We start from the raw sequence: 20243 nt of genomic DNA on the forward strand, positions 1-20243 counted from the left end.
AGTTCTGTAAGAGTGCTGAAGAGTAGTACCAAAGTAACAGAAGACACAGAATGTCCCTGATGTTTTTGGTATAACATTATCAATTCTATAACTTATATAGGCATTAAAATCACCCTAATTCATTCTCAAAAATGTTAAATTTTTAGAAGGAAAACTCATAAACAAATAATAATCACATTCCTAAACCTATAGAGTCTGTTACTCAAAGAAACAACATTTGAACTGTTAGAACTGAATTCATTGAGTGCACACTAAACCTGAAATAAAATTTTAAATTTCTTCTCAAACAGAACTCAGATGTATGGTTCAGATTAACTCTCAATTCAATCATTGACTAGCAAGAGCACTACAAATACTGAAGAATAGACATACTCTAGGTCTACTCCAACTATGTTATTAAGATTACATTTGCATATTTAACGTATAAGGAGAAAAAGAGAAGATGCATTAGGTTTTAAGAACATAAGATATAGAATTTCCTTAGTTTAGGGATGTTTCCTAAGTTCCAATCTTGATAGAAATAATGAGAAAAAACCTTTCTTTTTTATCTAGGTTGTTTAGACCACTCTTCTATGTTAAACATTTTTCTAATATTAAACAATTTTGAGGAAAGCAAAATAATACTATTAACACATATATAGAATTATTATTTTGCATTCACTTTCTCTTTGTTTTGAAATGGAAGAAAAGCAAAAAGCAATGTAATACATATGAAATATCTGAGTAAGCAATTAGTTCTACCTTAAGTTTGCATTACAAAAATATCTTTTTCTACTCATTTTAGAGAGGGAAATATTACCAAAAAATTTTCTAATTTTAAGAAAATCAAGTGTAATCAAAACATTTAAAGAGTCTGTGAAAGTAAAAATAATAGTTAAAAGAAAAAAAGCACTAAATCTTTATCAATTTTTACATATAACTTACCTTGTGAAAAATCAGGAGATTCTAACTTTAGAGTACTGTCTGTGCAGTTTCTCCAAAACTCAGCCCTGATGGTGAGTTTTCTCTCTGAGTTTTTATAGTCTCAGTTATACACCCCTTACTCCAATCCCTGCCTTTGCTTTCTCTTACATCATTTCTACAGATTTTCCACTGAGCATTTTCCCAAGCCTCTCTTCAATCTCTTTCTCTCCCTCCCTCTCCCTCCCTTCTTCAGTTTCTCCCTCCCTCCTTTCCCTCCATATTTAGTCTATCTATTGCTTTGATCATGGCATTTAAATAGCAATAGAAATATAGGCTCTGGAAAATTTAAGTATAGATTTAGTATTGTGTTCAGTTTCACACCCATCACCTCTTCCTGAGGTTTTAGTCCAGCTCTGGTTATTACAAATCATATTTGGGAAATAAAATGCACTAAGATTTGTTAAAAATCACCAGATCACCAGGGAATCTCAAAGTATGATTTAGGGAGATTACAATCAGACACAAACTGATATATTGGTATAATTTTTGGACCTTTAAATGATCAGCTATGGAAATAATGAGTAGTTTCAGCCTCAGTCAGGTGCACAGTGCTGTGTCAGTGAAACACAATGACAGCTACTTCGTAATTAACATTGCTATACTGGGAAGGCTGTCACTAACAAACCTATAAATACTGAGCTGTGACATGTGAGCTATAAATGAAGACGTTGTAATCATTTTTATCTTGCTCTTGTTCTTCGGTACTTTAATTTCCTTTTAACCAAAATATTCCTGCCTTTGGCAGAAGGTTTCCTCCATTCCTATCTCTTACTAATCACATTTGCATCCTTACATGCACAAATTATTTTTTAAAATGAATTACTAACTTATAAAGGTAACATGCTATCTTATTAGATTATTAATGGCTCATTTGATTCACCAGAGGGTCCCCATCTGACAGGTAAAGAGGCCGAGGCTCAGATAAATTAAGTGACTTTATGAGATCACACAGCTAAGAAGCAGTCGCAGAGCTGGATTTCAAATGCAGATCCTCCTAATTCCATATCCAGTTCTTTCCCCACAACTGCATTCTGTCTCACTACTTTAAAAGCTAGAAAAGAGAATCCAAACCAGATTATATTTTTGCACAAAAACAAATAAATTTCTTCTTTTTGGTTTCCCTAAAAAGGGCATTTAAAATACTACTCACTAGTATAAGAACAATTACATGGTTAATTTGGATCTAGATGAGGCAACTGACCAGAGCACACAGACTTGGTGGGACAGTAAAATGCTTCATTTTTATGAAGGGTTTCCAGGGATAACATATGTGTCAACAAGCTTGAAATTTGAGTAGTTGGCAGACACAGTTCACAAATCAAGATAAAAATACAGCCTAATTGTGGACCTTTGTTTAGACATTACTGCCATAAAACAATTATATTAGCTTGAATCCACATGATGGAAAACTCTCAATATAGAATTAATGGATGCATCGTAATGTTACCAGAAGCCAATATTATTGACATACCTTCTATCCTTATTTGAAATGCCTCTCTTAGCATGCCGACAAGTGATATCTGTGGCTGATTTATTCCAGATCTGTCCCTGCTTAGACAGTCCAAAGATTCCACCCTATTTGTGGATTTTGTTGACCTAATTCAAAAGTTTGACTTAACTGTCCTGCAGCAGTAGAAATAGCAACAGTTTATTCCAGGAACATCCATGGTACATTTAAGCCATTTATACAGCCTTCTGTATATTATACACCTCTATGTGATTTACTTATGCATTTATACAGGATAGAAAAATTCCATTACCTTCAAAGAGAGAGGAAAAACGGGAACATGCAAATAAATGAGAAGATACAGAGAATAAATATTCAGTGTTGGATGGGGAGAGACTAAGATGAGAAAGGGAGAAAATATTAATGACAACTTTTTCAGCTAGGATGTCATGATTTAATTCCCATAACAACCTTGCCAAGGAAGTATACTTTTTCAAATATAATGGATGAGAAAACTAAAGCTCAAATCGTAAAATGGATAGCCCAAGTCTTCTTAGCTTAGAAGTGACGAGACAAAGGGTTGAACTTTCCTATCTGTATTGGTCAGAATCTGACAGGAAAGAGGTGATGCATTCAGATTGAGTAATTTGAAGAGAATGTGATGTGAACATCATATAGAAGAACTAGAAGAGATCATGTGGTATCGAGAACCCCAGTCCTGAAGAGTCAAGGATAGTTACAGGGACACAGAGACAAAGGATCCTGAGTAGAGAAAGTTGTCCGGCAGAAGTGTGACATTTCACAAAGGGATATGGCAAGTCAAGAGCAAACCAGAGGGCATGGGACCTATGAAATAAGCGCAAGACTTCACTCTACTTTTTTTCTTCAATCTCGCGTGGTGTTTCCTTTTGGTGAAACCAAACTGGAAAAGAGATTGAAAGAGGGTAGATAAAAGGGACCCGATACATCATTTAACCTCAAAACTGTGCTCTGAGAAACACAAATTGGGTCCTTTGTAAAGACGAATATGACTGCAAATGCCACCGTTATTCACATTGTTATCCAGTATTTCCTGCTTGTTTTTCAAGTCAGGTTTGGTGAGGTATAAGTGCAAATGTCACTGTTACTCACATTGTTGTCCAATATTTCCTGTTTGTTTTTCAAGTCAGGTTTGTTGAGGTATAAGTGAAAGTGCCACTGTTATTCACATTGTTATCCAATATTTCCTGCTTGTTTTTCAAGTCAGGTTTGTTGAGGTATGATTTATGTGCACAACATTTACTCTTTTACACCGTACAGTTTGATGAGTCTTGACAAATGCAGATGCTGCGTATCTTCCACTACAATCAAGACACAAAACATTTCTATTATTCCCCAAATTTCCTAAATGCCTCTTTGCAGTCAATCCCTTACCCCACCCCTAGGTCCTGGCAATCACTGATTTGATTTCTGTCCCTTTTTGTGCCTTTCCTAGAAGCTGTAGGAATAAAACTTAAAGTATGTAGTATTTGGGATTTATTTCCCTTAGAATAATGTTTTTGAGTCTTATCTATGTTGTTAAATGTATGAGCATTGTTTTTTTGTTGTTGGTTGGTTGTTTGTTTTTGAAACAGAGTCTTCCTCTGTCACCAGGCTGAAATGCAGTGGCGTGACCTCAGCTCACCACCCCGGTTCAAGAGATTCTCCCGCCTTAGCCTCCTGAGTAGCTGGGACTGTAGGCGTGCACCACCACAACCCTGCAATTTTTTTTTTTTTTTTGTATTTTTGGTAGAGACGAGATTTCACCCTGTTGGCCAGACTGATCTCGAACCCCTGACCTCAAGTGATCCATCTGCCTCGGCCTCCCAAAGTGCTGGGATTAAAAGTGTGAGCCACTATGCCTGGCCATGTATGAGCATATTTAAAAGGATGACTGTTCTATTGGATGACTGTACTCTAATTTGCTTATTCATTCACTAATTGGTGAAAATGTGGGTTGTTTCCAGTTTTGAACAAATATGAATAAAGCAACCACAAACATTAATGTGGAGTTCTTTGAGTGAATACATGTTTTCACTTCACCTGAGCATAAACATAGACAGGGGATTCCTATATCATGTGGTAAGTGTATGTTTAACTTAAGAAATAGCTAAGCTGATTTCCAAATGGATCTACCATTTTGCCTTCCCACCACCAGTGTAGAAGAGTTCTATTTGCTCAGCATGAGGGCGAGCATTTGATATTGCCATTAAAAAAATTAAATCATTCTGAATATTGTATAGGGGTAAAACATGTCATTGTATTTTAATTTATATTTCCCTAATAAGTAATGATGTTGAGAATCTTGTCATGTACTTACATATCTTCTTCGGTAGCCTGTCTGTTCAAATATTTTTTAATATTGAGTTGGGAGAGTTCTTTATATATTCTGGATACAAGATTTTTGTAAGGTTTGTGTTTTGTGATTTTTTTTTTACTCTAGTTTTTTTTTTTTTCATTTTTATAAGTTTATTTCACCGAGCAGGCATTTTTAACTTTAACAAAATTCTATTTATTAGCCCCTTTTTAATGGGTCAAGTTTTTGTGCCCTAAGAAATAATTCCCTCACTCAAGTTTGCAAAAATTTTCTCTTACATTTTCTTCTAGAATATTTTCAAAATTCATTTGACTATTTTAAGCCCTTTCATTTCTGTATGAAGTTTATGATCAGCCTATCGATTTTTAAAAAAAGAATCTGCTAGGGTTTTGATTGGGATCTCATTGAACTTATAGATAAACTTGGGGAGAATTATTGACATCTTATCAGTATTGAGTCATCTTATTCATAAACATAATATATTGCTTTTTTTTTTTTTTTTTGAGATGGAGTCTCACTCTGTCCACCAGGCTGGAGTGGTTGAGATCTCAGCTCACTTCAGCCTCTGCCTCCCAGGTTCAAGAAATTCTCCTGCCTCAGCCTCCCAAGTAGCTGGGACGACAGGCCCATGCCACCACGCTCAGCTAATTTTTATACTTTAAGTGGAGATGGGGTTTTGCCATGTTGGCCAGGCAGATCTTGAACTCCTGACTGAAAGTGATCTGCCTGCCTCAGCCTCCCAAAGTGCTGGGATTACAGGCGTGAGCCGCCACACCTGACCGATATATTGCTCTTTTATTTAAATATTTAATTTCTCTTAACAATGTTTTCCATTTTAGCATAAAAATTGTACATATTTTGTTAAACTTTTCCCTAGTTATTAATTATTTCATGCTTTGATGCTCTTGTAAATTATAATTTTTAAAATTTCAATTTTGGAGTGCTCACTTCTACTATATAAAATATGAATGATTATTATATATTGATCTTTTATTCAGTGATCTTGGTAAACTTATTTTTTATTCCAGTGAGTTTCTTTAGATTACACATGTGTAAAAAAATCATCTTGTTTGGAAACAGAAAGTGTTATATCTCCCTTTTGAATCTGTATGTATCTTACCATTTTTTATTATCTATTGCCTCAGCCAGTTCCTCCAGCGCAATATCAAATAGATGTGGAATGAATGAACATCCCTTATCAATTGGTGGTGTTGAGGGGAGAAATTAATTCTTTCATCATTAATAATAATAACAGTAGTTTTTTTGTAGATGTCTTTTTTCAGGTTGATGATGATTCCTCCTATTACTAATTTCCTGAAAGTTGTTGGTGTTTTTTTTTATTTGAAGGAGGGTCATAAATGAAGATTCAATTTTGTCAATTAAAAAAGTTTCAATTGTTGAGATTGTTTTGCTTTTTGTATATTAATTTAATGAATTACAACTTTGCTGAGATAAACTCCACTTGATTATGATATGTTTTCTGTTTTCTTTATTGCTGAATTTAAGCGCTAATATATTTTTTTTAACAATCTTTATTCATAAGGGATATAGGCCTTTTGTTTTTAAAAAGTTCATCTCTCATGTTTAGTATCAGGGTTATGCTTATCTTGCAAAATGAGTGAAGAGAATTACACCCTCATCTATTTTTTGGAAGGGTTTTTGTGGAGTTTGCATTATTTCTTTCTTAAATATTTGGAGAATTCACTGGTGAAGCCATCCATGCCATTAGTTGTCATTGTAGAAAGGTTTCTAGCTAAAACTTTAAATGATTTAATAGATATAGGACTAATCACTTTAGCTATTTTTTTTTCTGAATGCACTCTTATAGGTTGTGTCTTTTAAATATGTCCATTTCACTAATTATTAGAGTGTATTCATATTGTTTTTATTTTGTCCTTCTGATAGCTATGGGATCTGTAGTGATGTCCCTATTTCATTCTCCATTCAGTATTTTTTTATGAGTACATGATAGTTGTACATACAGTATTCTTCTTTAAGCTTTTTTCTTGATTATTCATTCTAATATTTTATAAATTTAATTTATTCAAGAAATCAGTATTTGCTTTAATTAATTTTCTATATTATTTTTATCACTTTATTTTGTTGATTTTACTTTGCATTATTTCTTTCCTTTTGTTTCATTTGGGTTTAGTTTTCCTATAGGTTTTTATTTTGAATCTTAAGATAGTTTCTTAAATTGCTGATTATAGACATTTCTTGTATTGTAATATAGGGATTTAGTGCTATGATATGGTTAAGTTTTGTGTCCCCACCCAAATCTCATGTTGAATTGTAATCCCCAGTGTCGGAGGAGGGGCCTCGTAGGAGGTGATTGGATCATGGGGATGGGATTCCCCCTTGCTGGTATCACGATAGTGAAAGAGTTCTCAGGAGATCTGGTTGTTTAAAAGTGTGTGGCACCTCTCCTCTCTCCTTTTCCCCCTGCTGTGGCCATATGGAAATGTGCCTGCTTCCCCTTTGGCTTCTGCCATGATTATAAATTTCCTGAGGTCTCCACAGCCATGCTTCCTGTACAGCTGCTGGAACCATGAGCAAATTAAACCTCTTTTCTTTATAAATTATGCAGTCACATGTAGTTCTTTATAGCAATGCAAAACCAGATTAATACATACTATATTTTTTTTTTTCTAAGCACCACTCTGGCTACATCCTATATATTTTTATATTTTCTGTTTCCTTTTTTTTAATTTGAAATATTTTCTTTTTTTGTTTTGTTCTGTTTTGAAACAGAGTCTTGCTTTGTTGCCAAGGCTGGAGTGCAGTGGCATTATCTCAGCTCACCGCAACCTCTGCCTCCTGGGTTCAAGTGATTCTCCTGCCTCAGCCCCCTAAGTAGCTGGGATTACAGGTGGCTGCCACCACGCCCAGCTAATTTTTGTATTTTTAGTAGTGACAAGGTTTTGCCATGTTGACCAGGCTGGTCTCGAACTCCTGACCTCAAGTGATCCACTGACCTTGGCCTCCCAAAGTGCTGGGATTACAGGTGTGAGCCACCGCGCCTGGCCAAATTTGAAATACTTTCTAATTTGAAAATTTATTGTTGGTCATTTAAACATATGTAATGTATTTTCAAAATGGCTGATTATTTTCCATATTTTTTCTGTTATTGACTTTTAGTTTAATTGTTTTATTATCAGTAAATATACTTTGTATTTTGTCAATTCTTCTAAATTCGTCAACATTTGTTTTATGGTAAAAAATATACCATCTATTGGTGATGTTTTATGTGTACTTTAAAAATAATTTTCATTATTGAGAGGATTGTTCTACAAATCTTAACAGTTCCATTGGTTCAAATGTTCAAATCCATATTTTAATGAGTTTTGTCTACTTGCTCTCTCAATTACTGGTGAAGGAGTGCTTATGTCTCTAAGTACAATTGTAAATTTCTCTATTTGTTTTTAATTGTATCAGCTTTAGCTGTATGAATTTTAAGCTCTTTATTAGGTGTATACCCCTTTGTCATTATGTAATTTATCATTTTATCCCTACTAAAATTATTATGTTGATATTAATTTGCTCACTACAAAGCTTTCTTTTTATGATTGTTGACATGATATTCCTTCTCTCCTATCTTTTTACTTTTAGTTAATCTATGCATTTTTTCAAAACTGAGTTCCCATAAAGAGCACAGAACTGGATTATGCTTTCATTTCCCCAAACTGACAATCTTCAAATTTTAATAGTATATTTTGATTATTTGCATTTAATGCAATTATTGGTATACTTAACCTTAAAACTATTATTTTGCACGTTTTTCTTCCCCATCTGTTCTTTGTTCTGTTTCCTCTCGTTCTTATTTTGGATTGTTAATTTTATCTCTGTTTTATTTTCAAATTGCTGCTATAGGTTTACAATATGCATCATTATATTGCTACAATCTTCCTTCAAATAATAATTTTCCACTTAATGTAACAATCTTTCAATAGCAAATATCTATTTTCTCTTTATCCTTTGCAGTATTATTGTCATATATTTTAAGTTTACCTGTCATAATCCCACATTTTTTCATTTTTGCTTTCTATAGTTAACTATTTTAGCAATGTAAACAATTTTTATAATTTTTCATATTTACCTACATTTATCATGGCCGGTGCTGCTTTTTGTGAGTGTTCAGATTCACATTTCCAAGTAGTACCTTATCATTTTGTCTGAATAATTTCCTTTAATTTTTTGTAGTGTTTTCTCTAATAAGTGTTTACTTCATCTGTATTTTTGAATGTAAATTTTGTTCATTATAGAATTCTGAGGTGACAAGTTTTCTTCTTCTATTTTTTTTTTTTTTTTGAGGCATAGTGTCGCTCTGCTGCCCAGGCTGGAGAGTGCCAGTGCGTGGCGCGATCTCGGCTCGCTGCAAGCTCCGCCTCCCGGGTTTACGCCATTCTCCTGCCTCAGCCTCCCGAGTAGCTGGGACTACAGGAGCTGCCACCACGCCCGGCTAATTTTTTTTAGTAGAGACGGGATTTCACCGTGTTAGCCAGGATGGTCTCGATCTCCTGATCTTGTGATCCGCCCGCCTTGGCCTCCCAAAGTGCTGGGATTACAGGCCTGAGCCACCGTGCCCGGCCAACTTTTCTTCTTTTAATATTATAAAATTAATTATATATTTGCTTTTGGATTGCCTAGTGTCTGATGGGAAGTCGGCTATCATCTATCTATGTCGTGCTTAGCTAGATTTACTTTGTATTTATCTTGTTTCGGGTTCTCTAAGATTCTTCGTTATTTTCTTTCATGAGTTTTGGGAGGAACCCTTTCCAATTTTTTTTTTTTTTTTTTTTTTTTTGGTCCCATTCTCTCTCTTTCCCCTTTCCGTTACTCCAATTACTCGTATGTTAGATCAGTTGCTATTTCCCACACCTCCTGGGAGGTCTAATTTTCTCTGCATTCCTTTTTCCTCTTATATTTCAGTTTAAATTATTTATATCGATTTAGTTTCAAGTGAATTTACTGTTTCCTATTCGGAATCTAGCCTCTGATACTGTGCAGGTGGATATCTTTATTTTTAGCCTATTAGAGCTCTGACATATAAATGTGCATTTTACTTTTGTCTGGGGCTCGCAGGAATTCTAAACTCCCGTGCTGACTACACACTTACTTTAAAAATTTGTTAAAGTTTCAACTTAAAAAACGTTAACCACTTTAATTTAGCAAGAACATCACCATAAATCACTTCCTTAAATGCTCTGCCAAAGTTGAAACAATTTGTATGCTTGCTTCCCTCATGGTGGATTGTAACGATTTTAACTTTAGTACCCCTGGTTGTTTAGTGACCTCTCTGATGGGTTCAAAGAAAAGTTGGTTTTGCATAATTTTGTGAAATTGATATTGTCGCACAGCTGTCTACGCACTAAATGGAAACACAATTCTCCTTCCTAAGATTTTTATGCTTGTTTTGCAGCATAAAAATCTTTTGATAATTCCTTTCTAGTTTTTTCTAACAATATTGTTTTTGTTAACATCTTAATTTTGTAAATATAAAAATAGATTTGAAAGCTCTCACATTATAGAAATAAAATGTAAAGTATGTCATTCAGCTAAGTCCAGTCTTTCCCACTGCATTTTCATCTGTATAAATCATCCCTCCAATGATGGATTTCAGAAGTTTGAGAACTGCATTCACAAGTCTTCTCATGTTTTCCCCTGTATTTATCCTGAAGTGAACACTAGAAAGCCACATTTCTATTTCATCTTGATCTGCCAGGTAAAGAGACTGATTTCAGAAACCTCCAGATGACTTTAGGATTGCTCATGTTACTCTGACTTTGTACTGATTTTTATGTATTCCACATATGGGCTGATTGTGCCTATGTAGTTGCCATGTTGTGGGCTGTTTCAATAGACTAGAGATTTACATATTACCTTTGAGCCACTAGCAGTTTACAGATTAGCTTTGAGCCAAAGCACAGTAGCTTTGACCTTTATTTTTATAGGGGTGGAGCTGCAATTATTCTTGTTGGCCTTATTTCAAGAACTGCTTTCACAGCCACACTTTTTGCTGATCCCAATGAAATGCCCTTGCTCTTTGATCTTCCACCCTTTACACACTTTTCCCATTAAGATAATCCTTACTAGTTACATCAACTACATAATTCTACTAGATAAATTCTAGTAGGTCATAACTGACTTTAAGTTTAAGGGCATGATAATTCTCAGGACACAAGAAGCCACACTAGAAGACCAACGGTCATATATCCCCAATTTTATCACATACACATAACACACATATTCTGTGCCTAAACATAGAGTGATGTAATAAATGTAGACATTGGGTCCTCCCAAAGAAAACCATTTTCCTACAATGAGGCACTAATATAATAATAATAACCTATTACCATACAACAATCAAAATTTGTAAATCTTTTTATAATTTATATCACTGCCATAGTACCTGTTCCCTTGAGATACAATTCTCTTATTTATTATTTAATGGAGCAGCTATTATTAAGATTATTATACAGATGAAGAAAGTAAAGTTTAAAATATATTTATCTTTCCTATTTGATGTGCAAGTAATTTTGCTGGCTATATAGAAATAGAGACCCTGCTCTCTAGATGCCTATATTCTAATGGAGAAGAAAAAATTGAAATGCAAATAATGCCAGAAAGGTCACTATATTATTCTGTGAGAAATTCAGCCGTCCTCTTTGAGCTTTTATGGGAATTATTTTTACAAGGGTTTCTCTCAGGTTGAGTCAGGAATTTTTGTCTTAAGTTAAAAGTTATAAGAAATTGTAGGGGTGGGCACTAGGAAATAATAATAACCATTTATCAACTACCTGTTTGAGACAGTATTGTACTATTTTTTACAGTTATTATTATAATCAACATAATTTATTGAGAGCTTATCACACACCAACTTTATGTTGTTAAGTCTTCATTTCTATACAGTAAATGATAAATTATGATCCTCATTCACAGAAGAAAAAAATTGAGGATTTACTCTAGTTAATACACTAGTTAGTGACAAAGCCAAGATTTAAATAAAAAATTTTCGACTTGAAAGTCTACATTTTTATCAACTACACTGTATTGTCTCTCCCGCTAATACTAGAAACCATCTTACAATATAGGTATTATCCAAAATGAAATCCTGGGGAAACTAGGTTTGGAACATGTTCAAAGTAATGCAGTTATACATGTCAGATATTAGATTTGTGTTCATGAAAGACTACTACAAAACCTTTTCTCTGAAACCTACTCAACACCCCTACCCATCCTACCACATCAATGGCACTGAGAAGTCAATGCAACAGCTCTGGATATCCTTGACATTCCTGGTGTGCAGCTAGTTAGGCTATCAAGTTTCATCATTGTGAAGGAATACTGTCTCTGTAATTTATATATTCTTTAAACTCATATTTCTGAATTCACTCTGGGAAGGATCTTCAGTCATCACAAAATAAATACATTTTGTTCAATATATCATGCTTACTAAGATAGGTTAACTGGATACACTAAAGTAACTACAAAATACTACTAACAAAATCATTAAATTCCCTAAATATCTGGTAAAGTTTATGTGCCCAGTGCAAATCAACACTACTATATGGATGCCTAAAAATGTTAATATAACTGTTAAACAAAGACTGTAGGTCTGTGTAATGTCCAAAGACTGGAGGAAATAGTCCTAGTCTACTCTGTGCTGGTCAGATTATATCCTTGTATTAGTCCGTTCTCACGCTGCTAATACAGACATACATGAGACTGGGTAATTTATAGGGGAAAAAGGTTTAATTGACTCACAGTTTAGCATGACTGGGAGGCCTCAGGAAACTTACAGTCATGGTGGGAGGAGAAGCAAACATGTCCTTCTTCACGTAGCAGCAGGAGACAGAAAAATGAGAACCTAGTGAAGGGGGAAACCCATTATAAAACCATCAGATCTCATGAGAATTTACCCACTATCACAAGAATAGCATGGAAGAAACCATCCCCATGATTCACTTACCTCCCACCAGGTCCCTCCCATGACATATGTGGATTATGGAAACTAAAATTCAAGATGAGATTTGGGTGGGGACACAGCCAAACCATATTATTCTGCTCCTGACCCCTTCCAAATCTCATGTCCTCACATTTCATAACACAATCATGCCTTTCCAACAGTCCCCCAGATCTCAACTCCTTCCAGTATTAACCCAAAAATCCAAGTCCGAGGTTTCATCTGAGACAAGGCAAGTCCTTTCTACCTATGAACCTGAAAAATCAAAAGCAGGTTACTTCCTAGATACAGTGGGGGTACAGGCATTGGAAAAATAAACCCACTCCAAATCGGAGAAATTGGCCAAAACAGAGGGACCATAAGCTCCATCCAAGTCTGAAATTCAATGGGGCAGTCATTAAACCTTAAAGTTCTAAAAGAATCTCCATTGACTCCATGTCTCACATCCAAGTCACGCTGATGCAAGAGATGGGTTCCCATGGCCTTGGACAAGTCCACTCCTGTGGCTTTGCAAGGTACAGTTCCCCCTCCTGGCTGCCTGCATGGGCTGGCATAGAGTGCCTGTGACTTTTCCAGGCACATGGTGCAAGCTGTTGGTGGCTTTATCATTTTGGAGTCTGTAGGATGGTGGCCCTCTTCTCACAGATCCAGTAGGCAGTGCCTCAGTGGGGGCTTTGTGTGGGGGCTCCAACCCCAAATTTCCCTTCCACACTGCCCTAGCAGAGGTTCTCCATGAGGGCCCCACCCTGGAAGCAAACTTTTTTCTGGACATCCAGGCGTTTCCATACATCATCTGAAATCTAGGGACAGGTTCCCAAACCTCAATTCTTGTCTTCTGCACACCTGCAGGTCCAACACCATGTGGAATTTACCAAGGCCTGGGGCTTTCACCCTCTGAAGCAATGGCTAGAGCTGTATCTTGGTCTCTTTTAGCCAAGGCTGGAGTTGAAGCAGCTGGGACATAGGGCACCACGTCTCAAGGCTGCACAGAGCGGCAGGGGGGGCCCTGGACCCGGTCCACAAAGCATTTTTCCCTCCTATGCCTGCGAGCCTGTGATGGGAGGGGCTGCCATGAAAATCTGTGACATGCTCTGGAGACATTTTCCCCATTGTCTTGGTGATTTTCTCCCCAGGAAATAGGATTTTCTTTTCTAGCTCATCGTCAGGCTGCACGTTTTTCAAACTTTTATGTTCTGCTTCCTCTTGAATACTTTGCCCCTTAGAATTTTTTCCAGAAGATACCCTAAATCATCTCTCTCAAGTTGAAAGTTTCACAGATCTCTATAGCAGGGGAAAAATACTGCCAGTCTCTTTGCATAGCAAGAGTGGCCTTCACTCCTCATTTATCTCTGAGACACCTCAGCCTGGACTTCATCATACGTATCACTATCAGCATTTTGGTTAAAGCCATTCAACAGGTCTCTAAGAAGTTCCAAACTTTCCCACATCTTACTGTCTTCTCCTGAGCCCTCCAAACTGTTCCAGTCTTTGCCTGCTACCCAGTTCCAAAGTCACTTTCATATATTTGGGTGTCCTTACAGCAACATCCCACTCTCTGTGGTAACAATTTACTATATTAGTTTGTTCTCATGCTACTATGAAGGACATACTTGAGACTGACTAATTTATAAAGGAAAGAGGTTTAGTAGACTTACTGTTCAGCATGACTGGGGAGGCCTCAGGAAACTTACAGTCATGGTGGAAGGGGAAGCAAACACGTCCTTCTTCACATGGCAGCAGCAAAAAGATGTGCGGAGCACAGAGGGAAAAGCCCCTTACAAAACCAACAGATCTCATGAAAACGCACTCACTGTCATGAAAACAGCATGGGAGTAATTGCCCCCATGATTCAATTACGTCCCACTCTGTCCCTCCCACCACATGTGGGAATTATGGGAACTACAATTTAAGATTAGATTTGGATGGGGACATAGCCAAATCATATCAATCCTACTATGAGAAAGAGATACAGACAACCAAGTGTGTCCCCAAATGGGGACACAGCATAAGGTGGGAACCAGAAGCAAGTTAACCTAAGGACCATTTAGAAGTATGGGTGTATTTAGTTTGAAGAAAAATAATTATCTTAGGATATAAATTATAGGAATACAAATTTGAGTTCATCAGAAACAAGATTATCAATTATAATTTTATTTAATAATTTTTGATAATGAAACTCTTTTTCTTAAAGAAGAATGAGCCCCTACATCTAAAAGCATTTATGCAAAAATAGAAATGTCAGGAATGCGGAAGCAAGCATTGTCATGTCAAGTGGGAAGGGAGATTAAGAAACTAATAAGGTCCTTCCATGCTTTGTTACCTATAAACAAAAATAAAAATTAGATACCTACTTGCATTTAAATTGATAAAGAGTAGCTTAGTTAGATAATCTGCCATGCATTGATCAAAGTTATTAGCACATGGAAGTTTTAACTATAAATCATATACCCTAGTGTGGTCACCAGACATGTTGGGCCCATCAAAATAAATTGGTATTCAATGCCTATCTTTGGCATAGAGTCAATTTATATCTTGTTACATAAACAAATACACTGCTTAAATAAAACTTATATGTAATATGTGATTTGATCACTTATCTTTCTTGCTTCAGAATTAGCTCAATTATTATATGATATCTGCTCACAAAATTATAAATATTTTCATTTTAAATAGGGATAGAATGGAGTAGGTATGAATGTAACTCCTAGCCAGGCATATTCCTTGTCAGATTTCACTCATCTCTCTGATTATGATCTCTCTATATGAAATTATAGTAATTTACTCACACCACATGCAAATGGTTCTAGAATTATCAGCCCTTATTGTTTAATTTATTATTTCATCAAACAAAACATTTAAAGCTTAGTTGTCTCTGTTTGTTTTAATAATAAAATGATGAAGGAAGGAGGAAATGATCCTCAAGTGATTTTGTAGTTTCTTTAAACTTTGAATTTTCTTTTCTGCCAAGTGTCAGGTTAGAAGGCATAGTGAAGCATTCATAACTCAATGTTTGGGAGTTTGGGCTAAAACATATATATGTATATATAAAAACGTATATAAATAGTATATATGAATATGTAAAATTTATTGAGCACATAGTATGAACTACAAGCTGCTCTAGGGCATTTTACATGTGCCAGTTTATTTGATCATGAAAATAATTCTATAAGGTGAGTTCTTTTGTTATACTCATTTTGAAAGAGGTACATGGGTGTACAGAGGTTAGTCATCAGATTCTATTTGGTAGCAAGGCCAGGTGCCTGGCCATTACCCTTTATGGATAAAGTGCATTGTGTAAAGTCAGGGCAAGTATCAATCTTAGCTGGAATAGCAATAGGTTTTATTCATAAAAATAGTCAAGAATTATTCAAGGCAGGACAAGTGTGAATCTTAACTGGACTAACAGTCCTTGACTATTCATAAAATATAGTCAAGAATTAGTGAAGATAAGTTTCCTTTTAAAGTCCCTATTGATATCTAAATGTTCTTATACTTATTTTTAGATTTTCATATAATTATTAATATCATTTCCTTGAGACTATTTTCTTATCCAAATCTCTTTGTTTCCCTTTCTCTTACACACATACACACACACACACTAACTCTTTTTGGTTTTGTGCACATTTTATGATTTTGTGCACTAAAGGTGAATATATATTTAGTAGAGGCACCAAGTCGCCGTTTTCTTCATGCAGAATTTTTACCTTTCATAGCCTTCTGCAGAACTGGACCTTTGGCTGCCAGCCATGAATTAAATTAAGAGCAACCCACAGGTCTTCCCTTTGCAGATTACAAGTGAGATGTTCACTAGAACAATGACTCTCTGGCGCCCTTTGAGTCTCCATGGACAAAGGCTGCTGTAATCTGGATCAGGAAGTAAGAATGGAACTCTGTTGTCCTGTGCTGGTCTTGGAAAAGTCTTATATTTTCTAGGCTTCCCTAGGTTCCTCCTCTGTGAAATAAAAAACTTATTCAGATGATCCCTAAACCTTTTTCCAGTTTTGAAGTCTCTGATTTCCTGTCAGACTACTGCCATTTGAGAATATATCCGTATTGACTACATTATTCTGTGTTTCACTTCCACAAATATTTCCCCAGAGTCTTTCGTGTACCTGGTTTTGAGAACGTCATTGTGTACAAGAAAGAGTTTGTAAGGAATTTTTAGCAGTATCTTTAAGTAACTCAAGGTTCCACAGAAAAGAGTGTTAATTTTGAAAATAATGGCACTTTGATGTGATTGGTGTTATACAAATGGTATGAATTTTTTTATGGAAGCGTATTTTAAACTTGATTTGAAAGATTTACCTTCTGTCATATTATTTTAGTTGCCAGGGTGCCTGAAGAGTGGCTGACAGATCTCACGCTAACATTAAGTATGTGCACACATGCGTTTTGTATAAGGATGCATCTTACCATTTACAAGCCAAAACTAGAAGAAGGCTTTAAGGCCCATAACATTAAAATTATAAATGTACAAAAGTAACATTTTTTTTTTGCATCCAAGACTCACATTCTCTTTCAGCTTCCATGAATGTTAAAAAAATAATTGAAGCTATAAATCAAAGTCCAGGCTTAAAATGATCTTGCCTACAATTATCACCATGAACTATTTCCTTGAATAGAAATCACACATGCTTAGCCAGTTTCTCTATATTTCTTAGAATATAAAAGACTTCTGTTTCCTAGTCTTCACATTGAGCCTTTGTTTCAGCATTTTTACTGATCTTGCTCATTACCTGAAATAAACTCTCACTCATACATCTGCCAAGTTACTAGAATTCATTGACCTGCCAAACTGAAGAATAACAATATATCTCTAATTAAAATGTAACTTTTAGCCTTAAACCTAATTATAAATGTGGATATGGTAGCATAAAATTAAAAGTAAAGCTAGAGCTTAACCTTGTACATATTTGCCAAATGGAAAGGTATATGTGTGTAAGAAAAGCCATCCTCTTCTCGTTTCCTCCCACAATACTTTCTAATTTTATCCATCCTTTCTGAGCAGCACTGGAGTGCTATCAAAACTTATTCGAGTTTTGCTTATATTTCTTACACATACCCAAAATCAAACATGAAATAACAACAAAAATATATTAAATTACTGGAATAAAAATTAATTTCATTATAGATATAAAACAAACAGAATAAGTAAAAAAAAAGCACTCAGAACAATACACATTGAAGTGTAAATATTTGTATAAAATTACTTAATTGCTTAATTACAAACTAAAAAGGATAGATCCAGCTGGTTCTTCATTTATTAAAAGTTTTCAAATGCTTTCAAAGATTCTGAGTTCATTAAATAAGCCAATTCCCGAGAAAATGCTTCCATGAATAGTTGTATGCATGTATCCTTTGGCACACTATTAAATAATTATGGTTTATTGAACCTTGTCTCATTAAAAAAGTATCTTTTTTTATTTGGTTATGAAGATCTGATCTAAACAACTTCATGAGCCTTCATTCCTGTGAACTGGAGAGCAATATTTGGGTTAAGGTGAAAGAAACTGAAATACAGAATGATACGTTTACTTCGATATTACCAAAACACAAAGTCGAGTAACAATAATGGTAGTTACGAACGTTTATTCAGTGCTTACTCAGAGCCAACACTCAGCTTTCACTGTTCATTATCTTCTTTAACCCTCGCAGTAATTCTATGAGCTGAGTATTACTATTAACTATAAGTTTAAAGCAAGGTAACCATGGCATAAAGTACTTCAGTGATTTAATAGAGGTCACCCAGCTGGAAAGTGGCTGAGGTGGATTCAAGCTTGATGTCTTAAAAGCCCACATTTCTGACCATTTCTAACCATTTTTAATTAGATATCACATGCCTTCTTAATATAATTAATTTCTATTCACCCTTTTTTAATTAGAAGAAGTTACCTAGAACTTCACACCTATGCTTTCTTTTCATTCTTCATTTTTTTTCAAGAAACTTTCTGCTGGAATGAAAAAATACTTGGAAAAATTCAGAGAAAATATGCAGAAGAGAATATCCTGGCACATATACGTGTAAAAATCTCTCTTTGGAAGCAAGGCTGGCCAGATTAAGGAGGAAGAGTAAAGCCATAGAATCTGGCCCAGTATCTAGTGCTTTAATACAAAGAATTCAAAATCCCAGGGAGATAGCTCTCTACACAATTGGGGGTTTAAAGGGCAGCAGTTACTAACTCATTGGACTATCCTGAAATAACTGTCTGTTGGAAATGCCTTTCTATATCAAATGTCTTAACAATTAAAGCTTTATCTATTTATAAAAGCAAGCCAAAATTGATTTCTTTAATTCAGTATTTTTATACTACTTAAAACATTGATTCTGGTATAAAACATAAAATTACATGCTTAAGTTAAAGAACATTAAAAGTAGTTTTAAACAGGAAAAGCCATACAATTCTTTTGTTAGCACATTGATTAGGTCGCTTTCAAAAATTATCTTACACTTTCTCAAAAGCATTCTCTTCTATATTAGAGAGAAAATGTTAATTTATCAAATATTTCTCTTCAGATAGGTTTGTATCTACTACAAGAAGAGATTTGCTTCCGTTCTGAAGACAGAATAGGTAGAGTTAAACTAATACACGGACATTGAAATTCAAAAATGTGTGGCTTCATTTCTGGCATATATTGTTTGTATTTTCTGGTAAAAAGGGCTGAGTGCTCTTTCTGTTTTGCTCAGGGTCTGTCAAGTGTACCTGACCTACATAATCCATATATGGCTTGGGTTTCACTTCTGGAGACATCCTTATGCCGCTTCAGGAAATTCCAGGTCACTTTCTTTTTGTTCACTACATTATTTTACTCTTAATTTTTCTGCTTTCTTAAATAACTAGTTGGTTTTGTTGCTGACTCCCACTGACACTTTACTACTTGATTTGACTTTTTAAATATGTAATTGCCATTGGATTTTAATTTTTTAATTCTGGCATTTGTTTTCTATTATCAAGTTATCGAGATAAAAGGTTCCTACGGTGAGCTCAATTTTAGCCCTATGAAACATGTCCTAACTGGCATTGCCTCTCATGCATATTCTACCTTACAAAGAAAAAAAAATTATTATTCCCCTTTACCCAGATGGAGTAGGATGAGTGGAAGATGTAGGGAATGGTGGTTCATTCATAAATACTTCAGAGAGAGAAGTATTTATGGAATCCATGTGAGAACTTGGATTCATCTATGACATTATTTGATACTTCACAGCAACATCAGCATCAAACCATCTTTACTTTCATTTCAGCAGTGAAGCTGGATACCTGACTTGTATTAAGATAATGGTAAGTTTTCCCTCCATTGAACAAATGATTTGTTTAAGCTTCACCAGGATTACACGGCCTGTTTTGAGGTTCCATCTCATGAATCCTTTTTAGTTATTTGCTAAAATTAGCTTTGTAATTATTTTGTTAAATATAGAAGCTCCTGTAAAAGTTGATTGCTGGTTTATTCCTTTAACAACTTAGTATTACGCTTGATTAAAATCTAAATAACGGGGCCGGGCATGGTGGCTCACACCTGTAATCCCAGCACTTTGG

General features: G+C 35.2%; 1 protein-coding gene and 1 long non-coding RNA gene across 2 annotated transcripts in view; one reads left to right on the forward strand and one right to left on the reverse strand.

The window, feature by feature from the left end:
- The window catches only part of OSTN (osteocrin), a 59539-nt gene extending 58548 nt beyond the window's left edge, over positions 1–991 (reverse strand). Inside the window, exon 1 of the mRNA XM_050779282.1 lies at positions 925–991. The gene's annotated coding sequence lies outside the window, so the exon portion shown is untranslated. The remainder of the gene's footprint in view (positions 1–924) is intronic.
- The window catches only part of LOC126948038 (uncharacterized), a 59544-nt gene extending 55102 nt beyond the window's left edge, over positions 1–4442 (forward strand). Inside the window, exon 3 of the long non-coding RNA XR_007723319.1 lies at positions 4024–4442. This is a non-coding gene — a long non-coding RNA (uncharacterized LOC126948038). The remainder of the gene's footprint in view (positions 1–4023) is intronic.
- Positions 4443–20243: the final 15801 nt, after the last annotated feature.

Source organism: Macaca thibetana, chromosome 2 (assembly GCF_024542745.1).
Source record: "Macaca thibetana thibetana isolate TM-01 chromosome 2, ASM2454274v1, whole genome shotgun sequence".
NCBI lineage: Eukaryota > Metazoa > Chordata > Mammalia > Primates > Cercopithecidae > Macaca > Macaca thibetana.